General features: G+C 41.7%; 1 protein-coding gene across 2 annotated transcripts in view; it reads right to left on the reverse strand.

The window, feature by feature from the left end:
- Positions 1-789, reverse strand: part of ICA1L (islet cell autoantigen 1 like) — a 58,676-nt gene extending 57,887 nt beyond the window's left edge. Inside the window, exon 1 of one of the 2 annotated variants that reach the window (XM_027564640.1) lies at positions 36-789. The gene's annotated coding sequence lies outside the window, so the exon portion shown is untranslated. The remainder of the gene's footprint in view (positions 1-35) is intronic. The other variant, XM_027564676.1, reaches the window with a different exon arrangement.
- Positions 790-6,328: the final 5,539 nt, after the last annotated feature.

Below are 6,328 nucleotides of genomic sequence, written 5' to 3' on the forward strand. Positions count from 1 at the left end.
AGCCCGGGGAGGCCGCCGCCGCCGCCGACACTCACCTCGACGCCGGAGGCGCGACGCGCACGTCCTCTGCCGCCTCGGGTCCCGCTCAGCCGCGCGGGGGTCGGTCCCGGTGCCTGTTCCTGCCGCCGCCGCCGCCGGGGCTCTCCCGCAGCCGGTGCCCCTCCGCACCAGAGCGTGGAGGTGTCGGGCTCCAGCCGCGGGAGGCGGGAGATTTAAACGCTGCGGCCTGGCGCACGCGGGAGCCGCGCTGCCCTCGGCGCCTCGGCCAGGCGTCCTCCGCGTTCACGCCTCTCGGGCTCCCGCCTAACCCCGACCCACGGAGGCCCCAGATCTTAGCTGGTTCTTGAAGAAACTCCGGGACCCTCTCTGCTCCTCCTTTCCGGAATCCCTCTAATAAAATGAAATGACAAACACCAAATCGTTAGAACAGCGCTATAAGGTACTTGAGTGGGCGACCTCCGAGGCGTGGGGAAGTAGGGGGAATTCGGCGCTCCTTATCTGAGCCCGGGACCCCGCCGCCTCCCTGCCCTTCTGCACCTGCGGGCGCTGCGCTGCCACCCCTGCGGAGACAGAAGCTTCTGAGCCCTGGTCATCCCTGAGTCCTCGGGCACTTCTCATCACGCCTGGCGGCACGCGGGAAACGTTCACGTACTGTATAACTTATTTGAAAGTGTAAAGAGAATTAAGTCAACGATTTAATAACTGACCTGAGATGCACATTTGTGCCTGAATGCTCAGTAGTGTCTGACTCTCTGCGACCCCATGGACAGTAGCTCCTCAGTCCATGGGATTTTCTAGGCACGAATACTGCAGTGGGTGGCCATGCCCTTCTCCTGGGGATCTTCCCCCCGCACCGAGGGATCGAACCCTTCTGAGCCGTTGGGGAAGCCCCAACTTAACCACAGTTTGTCATAAATTAATCTACAAGAATCAAAGGTAAAATTTGCACCTAAAAACCTCAAGAAAAAATATGGGAAATAAGGCAAAAGTAAAATTCTGTTATTGGTAGAAAATAATTTAAACTCAAAGTGCTTTCTTTTTATTTATTTATTTGGTTGCCCTGGGTCTTATTTGCGGTATGCGGTATCTTTAAGTTGTGGCACGTGGGATCTAGTTCCCTGACCAGGGAACAAACCTGGGTCCTCTGCTTTGAGAGCATGGTCTTAGCCTCTGGACTACCAGGGAAGTCCCAAAGAGCTTTCTTTTTAAAGGTTAACACAAGTTATCAGCTTTAAAACTTTACAAAATATGAATTAGTCACAGCTGTGACATATGGGCTAGCAAGGAAAAAAACTTGAGGTGGTAACTAAAGTCTGTAACATTATGAAAAACATAAACATGGGGTGAGATTCTAGAATATTATTACAAAGTACTTAGCTTAAAAATCTGCGGGAGAAAGGTTTTATAATAAGAAAAAGGGTAAGCTATTTATACTACAGAGCTAATTTGGACTGAAAATTAAGTCTTTGGACCAGGGATTCTAACCCTGAGATATATGAGGTTTCAAGCTGAATACATGAAATAATATGCAAAAATTTGGCTTTTTTTAGAAAAAAATCTTCAGCTTTCCTCAGAATCTCACAGTCCAGATCCTTAAAAGGGTAAGAGTTATAATTTGGCAAATATGATGTTGGCTGTAATTCCACGGATCTTTCCTGACTCAGGAGTCCCTCCTAAAGGCATACGTCTACTCTCAAATTCAACTACTCTACTGTATTTACCTGCCTGTCTCTCCATCAGGTGCTTCTCCATATGCATGTCCATAGCCTTATCTATTAGCACAGTGCCTAATGCACACTTCCTTACGAATGAATGTTTATTCAATTAATAAATGAACAGAATGGATAGCTAACGAACAACTTAAGTATACAATGTTAATTACCTAAAAAGAACTGAACACCTTTCTCCCCAAAGAGTAAATGCTTCTAACGTGGTAAGCAAGATGACTTCAAAACTGTTACTATACAGCATAGTAAGTTTCTTGGGATATTTTAGAAAGTGCTTATTCCAACTGGATGAAGTTTAACTCAAGAGGATATTCAACTAATAGCTTCTACAGGTCAACCTGAAGCAGAGAAAGGGCCTCCAAGGAACACAGAAGGAAGTCAGGGCAGTGACTCTAGGGCCAAAACTGTCGGTTTTGCTCACTTAATTAGGGAAAATTACCAAGGGATATATCAGTATCTCTGAGCCAAATAATGTAGTATTTACACATCACTTTCCTTTACAGGTCACTAAGAAAAGTGTGCAGGTGGGAGCACAGTATAGGAAAGGTGTCAGTAAGCAAGGTAGAGCTACTGACACTTCCTGGTCAGGAATCAGGTCTTCTCACTCATGGTGTTGGATTGATAAGAACTATTTAAATGTCCTTGTACAAATCCCTTAACAAATGAGGCAGCAGCAGTAGTTAAAATTTAGTTTTTCATTAAAAGAAAAAAAAACCTTTTTTATAAAATGAAAGGATTTAACACTGTGAAAATACTTTATATGGGAGGGTTTAATTTCATTAAGAAGTGACAAACATTCAGAGAACTGCTATTTCATTTCCTTCAACATGCTAATAGATTTATCCCAGAATAAGCAATGTTTTCCTCCATTTCAGGCTTCCACAATCTAACTAGAAAAGCGGACCATTAGATGGCTTGGAATGTGGAGATCCACAATCTAGCAGTGGAGCCCAACCTGGAGTCCAGATTTCCTTAGCGAGCAATAATCTTTACTTTTATTTTTGCACCATCAAGCAAGCCTCTGGTTGTTGTTCAGTTGCTCAGTCGTGTCCGACTCTTTGCAACCCCATTGCCTGCAACATGCCAGCCTGCCCTGTCCTTCATCATTTCCTGGAGTTTGCTCAGACTCATGTCCATTGAATTGTTGATGCTATCCAACCATCTCATCTTCTCCCCTTCTCCTCCTGTCTTCAGTCTTTCCCAGCATCAGGGTCTTTTCCATTGAGTCGGCTCTTTGCATCAGGTTCAGCTTCAGAATCAGTGCTTCCAATGGATATTCGGGGTTGATAAACCTTTAGGATTGACTAAAGCATGGATTAGGATTGATAAGCCTCTGTTAACATCCCAAATAAAACATTAATTGATATGAGAAAACACATTAAGAATTCTACCCTCTTGTTTTACTCTTAAGGATTAGGAGTTGAACCTGATGTCATGAAGCCTGATGCCATGGAGATAGCGCCAGTTCTTCCAGGTGTTCCACTTTCTTTGTAATCTGATTTTATCAAGGAAGTCAGAAGCAGCAGGTCAGTGGCAGTCAGAGTGTGGAGAATCTATCTCCCCAGATGCTCATGCTAATAATTACTTACACATGGCAAGGTGAGTATGCTTACTTTCCCATACTGCATTTTTGTTGATTCAAATAAGGCTAGAATTAGTATTAGTGAAATGAATTGTTTAAAATGTGAATTGTTAGAGACATAAAAAGGTATTTCTTCCTCCTGAAACAATCATTTAACTTTATTTGGTGTTAGTAAGTCCCAGGCATAAAGCTATATATAGAATTGAGATGTTGTAAACTTTCTATCAGATTGTACCTAACCAAGATCATTTTCCTGTAGTCTTTATTATTTGGAAACATGTCCCTGATCTCTGTGACTAATTGGTTGTACACCTTCACACTAGATATTTAACCTGTTGGGTTGAGGTTTCCTTTAACATGAATAATATGATAATTAAAATTGATACAAATAACAGGATAATTTTCAAAGTTCCTATTTTGCTTATATTTCACAATTCCTATGTGAAAATATAGCAATGGATCTTGAAAGTACACATTTACATATTATTATGCTAATACATTAAGTGGTATACTAAAATTGAGATCGTTCTAAAGGCAAAAACATGCAAAGCTGAACATGGTAATTTGGTACCAAATAAATGCCCCTTATGTATGTATACACTCTTTCATCTAGGTGAAGACATTTTTCCCACTTACTCTTTACATGTATAAAAAAAAATTGTTCTTATGCATGACTTAGGCAGAATTTGTATGATTAAGAGCTTGAGCTCTAACTGAGATAAATCCAAATTCAGATTCTTACTCTGCTCTTTACTGGCTGCATGAGATCTGGTCAAATAACTTGACCTCTCTAGCAAATATTCTTCTTTAAATAAAAATCTTTTGCTTTTTGCCAGGGAATTTTCTGGGGCTCCAGTGGTTAGGATTCAGGGCTTTCACTGCCATGGCAGGGGTTCAGTCCCTGGTTGGGGAACTAAGATCTTGCAAGCCCCGCAGTGCAACCAAATAAATATTTAGTAGCCATGTCAGAAGACTGTTACAGAGGGATAGTTTTTTGCTGTTTTTATAGACACCACCGGAAGATAATACACTTCCTCAAACCTGGGAACCAATGGAACTAATACTGGAATAACGATAGTTAATCTAATTATATTAAACCAAAAAACCCCTTTTCTACTAAGCTACATTAAAGATATATTTGGCTTCTGTAGCATAACAATAAAACATGAATATGGTTACTAATAGAAGTCTACGATAGTCAAAAAATGTCAGTATTAAAGTGACTTAACAAAATTCCTGCTGATTTTATACCTGGCAGTTTCTGATTTGCACAGTTTGGGGGGGTGTGTGTGTGTGTGTGTGTGTGCGTGTGTGTGTGTGCGTGCTCAGTCGTGTCCGACTCTTAACAAAATTCCTGCTGATTTTATACCTGGCAGTTTCTGATTTGCACAGTTTGGGGGGTGTGTGTGCGTGTGTGTGTGTGTGCGTGTGTGTGTGTGTGTGCGTGTGTGTGTGTGCGTGCTCAGTCGTGTCCGACTCTTAACAAAATTCCTGCTGATTTTATACCTGGCAGTTTCTGATTTGCACAGTTTGGGGGGTGTGTGTGTGTGTGTGTGTGTGTGTGTGTGTGTCTTTGCAGGGGTGTGTGTGTGTGTGTGTGTGTGTGTGTGTGTGTCTTTGCAGGGGTGTGTGTGTGTGTGTGTGTGTGTGTGTGTGTGTGTCTTTGCAACCCCATGGACGGTAGCCCGCTGTGTGTGTGTGTGTGTGTGTGTGTGTGTGTGTGTGTGTGTGTGTGCGTGCTCAGTCGTGTCCGACTCTTTGCAACCCCATGGACGGTAGCCCGCTTGGCTCCTCTGTACCTGGGATTCTCCAGGCAAGAGTACTGGAGTGGGTTACCATTTCCTTCTCCAAAAGTTTGGAAAACAATCACTTGTGAAATGAAACCTGATTCTAATTAGTGGCTTTTTTAATAAAACATTAATTGAATACCCTTGCTCATACATACTGTTAAAATGTCATTTTTCCCCCCTTTTAAGAATAGAAGGTTTGGTGTGTTTGTGTAGTTGCTCAGTCGTGTCCGACTCTTTGTGACCCTATGGATTGTAGCTTGCCAGGTTCCTCTATCCATGGGGATTTTCCTGGCAGGAACATTGGAGTGGGTTGCCATGCCCTCCTCCAGGGGATCTTCCCAACGCAGGAATTGAAGTGGGATCTCCTGCATGGCAGGCAGATTCTTTACCAGCTGAGGTACCAGGGAAGCCCAGAAGATATGGTAGTATATAACAAAGATTAATATTTCTCCTTATAAGCAACTGATTTTTCAAAACTGTAACATTGGCCAACCCAGTACACCAAAATAATTTTTATAAACAGATTTAAATGTTATCAGAAGTTCCCAGATAGTTTCACTTTGTAGGGCTGTTTGTTAAATTATGTGTATTTTATGTCAATTTAAAATTTGATTTGTACTTTCCTCCTGATAATGCTAAGAAGCATTCCAAAATATTATGCATTGTTGACAACAGTTCCAAAATGGTCATTCTAAATTCAAAGAATATGAAAAAGAAAACATTGGTCATCTATTCATAGAAAAGCTATTATATCATTTTATATAGATTAAAAATCTTAAGTAACTAAAATTTCTACTCTAATAATCTCTAGGTAATCATCACAGCCAGGTTTTATTTTCAGTTTCCAATACAGGAAGATCATCGTCTTACATAAGACCTGGAAAGCAGCTTTATTTAAGAGGAAAATAAAACTTCTTAGCAAATGAAAATATTATGCTCACTTTCTGCCACAAGGTATTTCTGAGCTATCATTTCTGATCTTTCTGGGCTTCTTCCTGCCAGAAATAAATTCCATCTTCACTTTCCCAACCAATTATCTGTCCAAATCTCGATCAGATGTCACTCTTCTACATGCCTTTCTTGGTGGCCACTTCGCTCTCCACAAAAATAACTGCTCCTTTCTCTATGCTTCCTTTCTACCTTAGATTCACATCTTTCTTTGCACTTCAGGATACTGTTGTAACCAATTTTTAATTGAGCATCCCCCATGTGAAAATGTGATCTTTTTG

Source organism: Bos indicus x Bos taurus, chromosome 2 (assembly GCF_003369695.1).
Source record: "Bos indicus x Bos taurus breed Angus x Brahman F1 hybrid chromosome 2, Bos_hybrid_MaternalHap_v2.0, whole genome shotgun sequence".
NCBI classification, from domain to species: Eukaryota; Metazoa; Chordata; class Mammalia; order Artiodactyla; family Bovidae; genus Bos; species Bos indicus x Bos taurus.